A 9505-nucleotide genomic window follows, 5' to 3' on the forward strand; every position below is an offset into this window, starting at 1 on the left:
AGCTCAGTTCCCTTGCGCTGTACCACCCTGTCTTTTTCACCTGGGCTTGCCCCACCCAGGGGCTCCTTGCCTGGGGGTCCTGCTCGGGGGTCACGCATGCTCTGTGCCCTGGTCTCTGGCAACCCCATCGGGTTCCCTTCTCCCTGGAGTGCCGACACAGGAAGCGCAAGGTAAAACCCTCAGGCTGCCTGCATGATGTTGTAAGAGTTTGCTCTGCGGATTTTGATCACTTCCACTTTTAGTTCTTGAACTAAATTGCAAGCTGGGGACGGGAAGTCCGTTTGAGCCAGGCAAGAGGCTGATCTTCGGGTTTCCCATTTTCCATCAGAGAAGAGGAAGGGCAGAAGACGTGGGTCAGGGCTGTTCCCACACGTAAGACTGCCTTTGCATGAAGCTTGCTATGCTGGGCAGAGGGGCCAGGCTAGCACAAAGTGGAAAATCGCTGATTCTGGGCCCTGATATTTGCGGCCATGAACTCATTTGAGCCTCTCGTTAGCAGCCAAGGAGCCTCAGTTTCGTCTCCTGTGTTGTGGAAACCAGACTCCAATCCCACAAGTATTTGAAAGAGTTAAGTGAGATAACCACGTGAAAGTTTCCAAAACTCTTAACCCACCAGAAATGTGGGGTCCTGGGGGTGGGTTTTCAGTTTGGTGATGAAGACAGCCACATCCCACGTCAGAGTACGGAGTCCTATCCCAGCGCTGGCTCTGACTCCAGCTTCCCATCGGTGTAGATCCTGGAAGACAGCAGCCATGATTCAAGTAACTGGATTACTGCGCCCATGTGGGAAATCACGTGGGTCCCCCGCCTCAGTCCCAGCCCAGCCCCGGCCATTGCAGGCATTTGGGAAGTGAACCAGTGAATGGAAGTCTGTCTCTCTCTCTCTCTCTCTCTCATTCTCTCTTTCTCTCTCTCTCAGAGAAATACTTCTTTATTATTATTTTAAAAGGAATATTCTTTAAGAAGACTTACTGTCATGACAATTCTTTCTGTGGGATATTTCAGATTCTGTAAATGTGCTCTCATTTGACCTTGGCTGGAAGATACGATTATCTTTATCTTGAACATGAGAACGTGTAGATCAAGCGACCAGGCCCACGAGTGTTCAGCAAATCAAGGAGTCCTAGATTGGAGCCTCCTCACCTCATACCCTTCCCACCATCAAGGATCTCCAGGTCCACTTGCAAGTGGATCACAGGTGCATTTATCAAAGCAGTGAGGCCAGAGACCCCTCCCAAACTGGCAGAATCCAAATCCTGAGGGCGGGGCTCAGTCAAGTGCATTCCAAATCTCCCCTAGGTGAATCTCTGCCCTGAATCAAGGAGAACTTGTGAAGAGAAAACCTAGAGGAAAATAGGAAGCAGGTGCCGTAAGAACTAAAGGATAAAGAAAGAAGCTAGAAGATGTGACTATGCAGAAATCCTAGTCCTAGCTGACTCTAACAGAGGGTTTCCTTCATGCAGGTTAAGTGCTTATATACTTTGTGTTAACTCACTTGAGCCTCATGGTACCTATAAGGTAGATACACTAATTATTCTCATTCTACAGATGAGAGAATTGAAGCTTGGAAAGGTCATAATTTGTCTATAGACACATAGCCACTGCAGAAAGACAGGAGAGGATTTTAACCACCTTTGTACACCTGTAGAGAGGAAAGTAGGCCGGGTGTTGGGGAGAGAAAGAAGAAAGGGCAACAGAAGAGGTGCCACGAAATGCCAGCGTGAAACAAAGCCATGTCCAGGGCTCAAGCCACAGCCTGTCTGGGGGTGCTGACATCACAGGGCCAACCTGGGGTCTTGGCAAGTTTAGGAATGGCACTTGTGCATCTGTAAGGAAGTTTGTATTGTGTGAGTGGCAAGGCTAGTCCAGAGCTGGCGCTGTGGTGCAGCGGGTTAAAGCCCTGGCCTGAAGCACCGGCATCCCATATGGGCACTGGTTCGAGACCTGGCTGCTCCTCTTCCAATCCAGCTCTCTGCTATGGCCTGGGAAAGCAGTAGAAGATGGCCCAAGTGCTTGGGCCCCTGCACCTGCTTGGGAGACCTGGAAGAAGCTTCTGGCTCCTGACTTCTGATCGGCGCAGCTCTGGCCATTGCAGCCATCTGGGGAGTGAACCAGCGGATGGAAGACCTCTCTCTCTGTCTCTACCTCTCTCTGTAACTATGTCTTTCAAATAAATAAAATAAATATTTTTTTAAAAGAAAAGGTTTTTGCAAAGGTAATTAAGTCAGGGATCTTGATTTGAGACCATCTTGGATTATGTGAGTGAGCCCTAACTCCAAAGATAAGTGTCTTTATAAGGAGAGGAGAAAATGCTGAGGGGGAAGGAAAAGCCCCTTGGGAACTGGAGTAGAGACTGCAGTGATGTGGCCACAAGACCAGGAACCTTGGCCAACCCTGGGAGCTGGAAGGAGCCAGGGAATGATCTTCCCCTAGAGCCTCTGGAGGGCCAGAGGTCCTGAACTCACCTTGACTTTGGACTTTGGGTTTCCAGAATTGGGAGAGAATAAATTGATGTTGGGCTTTAAGCCACCCAGTTTGCATCAACTGCTACAGCAGCCCTAGGAAACTGTAGACCGGGCAACAGATCACTGATAGATGATGTTAACAGGCACTGCTGGTTAGGGCTGCCCCGCATCCCTTTGCCTTCTCTCCATTCCACATGTCCTCTACCATTAGGGGCCTGCTCTCCCCAGCCCCTGACTGCGGTTCTGATGGCCCATTCTAGATTATCATCTAGAACTCATCAATCAGAGAACCTCGCCTACTTGGCTACAGTGATTGGTCCAGGATAGCTCATGGCCCAAGCTGGCCCAGTCAAAGTCTTTCCTCAGATCTTTGTGTAACTGAGCTACTGAGAGTTGGACCTTCTCTGCTTCCTTTGGGGCTGCAGTGGTGAACCACTATGTTCCTGCTATGTGAAGTGAGCCCACATGCTACAGTCAAGAACGAGGCCAGTGGGCAGGAATGAGGTCAAGATGTGAAGGGAGACAGAGAGGAAAGGCTAAGTTCAAGAACAAGAGGATCCTGAGCATGTTCATATTTCTGGGTCTAGTGACCACATGGCCAGTTTTACCATTCCTAAGGTTGGCTACGTGAAGGTTAAGGTTTCTCCCTGGGCTCTGATTTTGACATGGCTCGTGCACCCTAAAGGTTCACCTGTTGGAAGCTTGGTCCTCAGTGTGGGAGTTTGAGCTGGTGGAAACTTTAAGAGGTGGCTCCTGGTGGGAACTCATTAGGTTGCTGGAGGCACTGCCCTTGGAAGGGATTAATGTTGGTCTTGCAGAGTGAGCTGGTTCTCTCCAGAGCGGGTTGTTATCCAGGAGCCTGATTCCTGAATCTCTCTGGCTCCCTGGCTTGTCGTGTGTCTTCCCCTCTGGCACAGACTCTTACCGCAGTGTAATGCACCATATTGTGTTGCAGCGAGAGGAGACCTCAGCAGGCCCAAGCAGAAGCTGGTACCATGCTCCAGGACTTCCAGAACAGTGAGACCAATGAAGTTTTTTTAAAGTCTCCAGTCTCTGGGCTTTTGTTATAGCAATAGAAAACAGGCTACCACTCACGTGGTTGGTCCTTGTAACCAACAGTGTGGACTCACACGAGGGCTGTAGCAGCTGTGGCTTCCCCTAGGCAGACAAGGACATCGGGAACACCTGCCACTGCACTGCTCACCTCTCTTCCACTTCAGAGGAGACCTGAGGATACAAGCAAGGGCAAGGGATGCTGTGTGTCAAAGAAGAGAGAAACAGGTTTCAAAAAATCAGTCTCCTTTATCTTCAGAGCATCAGCTAAAACGCCCGAGAGACTCAATGGGAACCACTTCCACGTGGGAGAAGCTGCATTCCCATTTGGCAGAGCCCAGAGATGAGAAGTAAAAGAAAAGATTCAGACATGGAGACAAGTCCGGGGGGGGGGGTGCAGAGGGGCCAGCTCTCTTCTATAACCACACCACCCACCCGCACGTCCAAACGCTGGTCCCAGGATCACAGTGACATCTGAAACTTCTCTAAGACCTTGCCATCCCTTTTCAGGTCTCTTTGGGTTCCACATGCCACGTGTTGTTAATTTCCCCATCTTTTCAAAGCACTCCATCACATGTAAAGTCAGAATACATCCTCTGCATGGCTCACGAATTGGGGAAGGGCAGGGACACAGAGGATTCCATGTCATGTATAGAGCCTGCAAAAACGTGAGATGGTGTCCCACGTGCCTTTGAGGAGCTTGCTGAAAACATTATTCAGACACCCAGACTGTGGGAGAGATAGACCCAGAATAAAGGAGTGAGACCGTGGCACAGGGACGAAGGCCCGGGAGCAGGCGCCTGCGATGGTTACCACTCTGTGTTGTAAACTCTGGAAAATTCCGTCTCCTGCCTAGTTCATCAGCTGGTGACAACGTTCTGCATAAATATTCTGTCACTGCTCTTTGGGGGACCTTGCAGTTTGCACATAATTGTTTTGTATCGTGGCAGTAAATAATTGCAGGACATCCCACTCATTGGCTTTCCCAGGTAGGATGTTGTGGTAAGGATGCACCGTTTGCGATCGCAGTTTTTTTATGTAACATAAAATAGGTGTACCTTTAAGAGTGCATTTGATTTTCTGACTTACATTTATCATGCAATTTTAAAAAATCCATCTATCTAGTATATGTTGATACAAGGTCCGCTTTTGGTCTCCTTCTTTGTGCTAGAATATCCCTTTAAATTACTGGATCATGTGGTATGTACAACTCAGAACCCCAGTGGAGGGGTATACAGGTACCACCAGGGCTGCCAAATTTCCTTTCAGGATTGACAACGAGCATGATTTCACAGCTTTTCTAGAGTGTTTGAGATTCTCTGCTAGCACTAAGCAAAACCCTCACTGCAGAATGTAGTCCAGGCCAATTTAGTATTAAATCTCTCTTTGTCTTGATGATGCTTCCAAAATCGTCTTGACACACTAAAGAAGTTTGGCATTACTTTGTGATTTCCTTCAGTCATTAACTCAGGTGTTTAGCTGGAGGTTTTTTTTTTTTAAGATTTATTTATTTATTTGAAAGTCAGAGCTACACAGAGAGAGGAGAGGCAAAGAGAGAGAGAGAGAGAGAGAGAGAGGTCTTCCATCCAATGGTTCACTCTCCAGATGGCTGCAACGGCTGGAGCTGCTCCAATCCGAAGCCAGGAGCCAGGGGCTTCTTCTGGGTCTCCCATGTGGGTTCAGGGGCCCAAGGACTTGGGCCATCTTCTACTGCTATCCCAGGCCATAGCAGAGAGCTGGATTGGAAGAGGAGCAGCCGGGTCTCGAACCAGCGCCCATATGGGATGCCGGTGCTTCAGGCCAAGGTGTTAACCGGCTGCACCACAGCAATGGCCCCCATAGCTGGAGTTTTAACCTTGTAATAAGCCTGTTGGGCCCCTGGTCCTTTGCATAGCAGTTTGAGTTCACGCGGTGTTCTGTGGCACCACAGTCAGGCTTCCTCCTCTTTTGGTTTCAGAAAGACATGAACGCTGTGTTTATGGTAACTCCTGTCACACTTCCCACTTGTAGAACCAACATTATTTTTTTCATCATAAATGTTGATAGTGTTTGTCCAGGTTCCTCTGCTGTAGCTCGTGTCATGTTGATGAATATCCATGTCTTATGGCATCTTTAAATGGCAGCTGATATTCAAAACCGGTTTCTCTGTGCTGAGGGGTAGGGACCAAAACACTAAATGACAATTTGAGAAAAGGCATTTTACTTCCAGATCCTGATGTGTGTGGGAAAATACAATTGCCGTGAAAACCTTGCTACTTTATTGTAACAGCTAATCAGTAGTTCATCAAAAAACAACTTGTATGGACTAATGAATCATATCCACAGTGAAAAAAAAAAAAAAAACAGAGAAGATGAATGAACACGCAAAGCTGCGCCAGACACGTGTGTGTGTGAGCGTGCACATAGCTTGGTCTTCCCTGCCTTAATCCACTTTGCAGCTCCACCGCCCAAGATCCCAGGGGACCCTTAAGCAGTGCTTCCTAGAAAGGTTCCTCGAATCTCCCGCAAGAAAGAGACCTCTTCCCGCAAGTTGTCTTCTGTAATCTGTCCTGCCTGCTGCATGGACCTACTGGTCAGCCAGGGCCGCTTTGAATGGGTCACACACCAGTGGCCGTGTTTGCTAGTGACGTCCATCCAGCGCCCACTACATTTACACGTGGCAAAGGGCTCCTTCTCACACACTTAGGGAGAGCTGGCAGGAGGCTCTCCGATTAAAGCAGCAACAACCAAAGGGGTGGGGGGAGGCTGGGCACCTGGTCGTCTAAGAAGGTTCAACAGTTACAGGGTTCATGGTCAACTTGCCGTGTTCCCAGTGGGACTGTGAGTCAGCCTGGAACTATGGATCTCACTCATGCATAGCAGCTTAGAGTGGGTGCCAGGGAAGCAGAAAGGTGTCTGGGCTCATTCACTTTACTAAATCAGGCATTTAAAAAATAAGTAACATGGGGAAGGGAGCCAGGAAATAGTGGAGACCAAAAAGCTGATGGTTCTCCTCCCAGGCTAAGCTAATAAATTATGAGAAATAAGACCGTAAGTTCAGAACCAAAAATGGGAACAGCTGGTCTTAGTGACCAGGAGTATACATAGAACCTGAGGGATGGAGGGTTTTAAATTTGACTGCTCCAGAAGTGACAGAGCAGTGGTTCTGAGCCAGGGGCAGTGTCGGCCACGTCTGGAGACGGCTTTGATTGTCATGACTGGGAGGCTAGGGTGCATGTACATACTGACATCTGATGCACAGAGCAGGAGAACAGCTCAGCACCCACCAAGACACAGAACAGGGCCCACCAGCAGGTCGTTATTGAGTCTGAATGTCAGTAGCGCCCCTGGGAAAACCCCAGGTCCACAAGTGCATTTTCTACTAAAGCCCTTGGACGCCTCCTCTCTGAACATTCATATTTTTCCCTTAGAAGCTCTCCTTTTGGAAGTGATAAAGGCAGGTACATTTCAGTCATGATTCATGTCTATCCCAGGTAAGTCTTATTGTACTAGAGGTGGGCAACTGGCCCAAGCCAGCTCACACCCGTTCTTCTGCCACTGATATGTGGTCAAGTAGGAGACTGTTGATTGATTAGTCAGGGAAGAATAGGTTATTCTGCAGTAACAACCCTACAATTTTAGTGGATTAAAAAAGTTTTTTCCTTGTACACCTGCTCACATTCCTGGCAGTACATACTGTGCAGGTATCCAGGGGTCAGGTGGAGACAGGAGAGTCTCTCTATTCCACACGACCACTCAGGCTCCAGGCTCATCTAGCTCATGACACTGTCACAGCCCATTAGCCAGTGCTGTGTTTAGAATATCTGTCCCTCTGAACCTAGAGTGTTGTTGGTAGTAAGAGAGGGAGAATTTCGCCCAGTAGTGGTGTTTGGGTGGAGCCCCTGTGGTGGCTCCATGAGAGGCCACATAGAGATCAGCACACTCACACATGCCCTTCCTCTTGCTACATGATGCTCTGCTGCTTCGGGTCGCCACCAACAAGCAGGCCATGATCGGAGGCCAAGGCAATGGTGTCCAATCAATACTGGACTTCAGAAGCATGAACCCAACTACACTTACCTCTTTTACTAAAGTTAAACTGCCTTAGGTGTTTCATTACAGTAGTGGGAAGCTAATGAACACAACCGGAAGTAGTTGTATGATGCCACGTGCCTGCTATGGCGTAGGGATGGACGGTTTTCCCAAGACACCAGCAGAGCAGAGCCAGTTAGCTGTGAGAGGCTGGGATGCAAGGCCATGTGGTCTCAGGGCTCAAGTGGGCATTAGATGAAGTTGTGGGAGAACAGACCTCAGGGGAAAAAAGCAGGAGGTCGGTCAACAAACAGAAAAGGGGGCAGACGGGCAGAGACAAAGAGCAGGAGACTCGTCAGGGACCCCGACAGCAGGTGCCTGGGCAGCTTCCCTCTCTCCACCGCACACCCCCCGCTCCGTTGCTGTCTTCATGAGAACGTCGGGTGAGTACAAGAAGCCCTGCTCTGAGCCAGTGTGAGTAGATTCCTGTCCCTGTTCCCACAAGAGCTCTGATTCCTGTAATTTCCTGCTAAGACTGGGGGTTGTGGAAGGACGCTGGACTCTTAACTAGTGCAGCAGCCCCGGTATCACGGGGGAAGTTCTCCAGAAGAGCCCAGCTTGCCTGCAGTCCTGACGTAATGCAGCCACAGGGTCCAGATGGGTGGCGGCCACTGACCCACCTTCAGAGAGTCAGAGAGTGGGGTCCACCTGGTGGTGCAGTGGGTTAAGCTGCTGCTTGTGAACTGGCATCCCATACCCAGAAGCACCAGGTCGAGTCCCGGCTGCCCCACTTCCGCCAATCCAGCTTGCTGCTAATAGGCAGGAGGCATGGCCAAGCATCTGGGTCTCTGCCGCCGATGTTGGAGACCAGGATGGAGTTCCTGGTTCCTGGCTTCAGCCTGGCCCAGCCCTGGCTGTTGTGGTCATTGAGGAGTGAACCAGCAGATGGAAGATCTCTCTCTGTGTCTATTCCTTTAAGTGAGTTAACTGGCTTTTTTTTTTAAGATTTATTTATTGAAAAGTCAGAGAGAGAGAGAGAGAAGGATTTAACCATTTTTAAATGCAGAAAATGAAATACATAGGATTACAAAAGAAACCCATTACATTGATACTACACTTGATCTTAGCCAAAAGGCCGAGAAGCGATTGAAACCCATTACATTGAAAAATAGCCAGCCAAATGTTTCTTCCCCGAGACCTAAGACGACGTGTACTCATTATTAAGCATGAAGAAACGCTAGTGGCAGGTCTAGTACCTACCATAATTTCAGATTCCTAGTACTGAGGATAAATAGCTCTGCAAGATATTTGCAACAATGATAATACAACAGGAAAACTCCTAATCATTTTGTTGGTAAAAAAAAAAAAAAAATCGGCAAACTCACAGCTACTGATGCTGCTCCTGCAGCTGGTGCCAGCATCCTAAACCGAAGGCCACACCCAACCGCCCTTAGAGGTGTGTGAAAAGAAAGCTCGGTTTTGTCATGTTGTGAAAAATAAATATCTTGGCTGGTGCCACGGCTCACTAGGCTAATCCTCTGCCTACGGCGCCTGCACACCGGGTTCTAGTCCCGGTCGGGGCACCGGATTCTGTCCCGGTTGCCCCTCTTCCAGGCCAGCTCTCTGCTATGGCCCGGGAGTGCAGTGGAGGATGGCCCGAGTACTTGGGCCCTGCACCCCATGGGAGACCAGGAGAAGCACCTGGCTCCTGGCTTCGGATCAGTGTGGTGCGCCGGCCGCAGCGTGCCAGCCGCAGCGACCATTGCAGGGTGAACCAATGGAAAAGGAAGACCTTTCTGTCTCTCTCTCACTGTCCACTCTGCCTGTCAAAAAATAAATAAATAAGTAAATATCTTACTTCCTCATGGAAACAAAACCCTATTTTTCTCAACCACGCTCATGGACCCCCTGAATTCTGTGAGGCCTTGGTGTTCCGAAGGTCACGGGCTGAGAATCCCTGGCCACAAGGCTCCAGA

General features: G+C 49.2%; 1 pseudogene; it reads right to left on the minus strand.

Annotated features, from left to right (window-relative positions):
- Window positions 1–8568: 8568 nt before the first annotated feature.
- LOC127484572 (U2 spliceosomal RNA) lies at window positions 8569–8676 on the minus strand (annotated as a pseudogene).
- Between the last annotated feature and the right edge of the window lie 829 nt (window positions 8677–9505).

This window comes from Oryctolagus cuniculus, chromosome 17 (assembly GCF_051225735.1).
Source record: "Oryctolagus cuniculus isolate XC-2025 breed Fujian yellow rabbit chromosome 17, ASM5122573v1, whole genome shotgun sequence".
NCBI lineage: Eukaryota > Metazoa > Chordata > Mammalia > Lagomorpha > Leporidae > Oryctolagus > Oryctolagus cuniculus.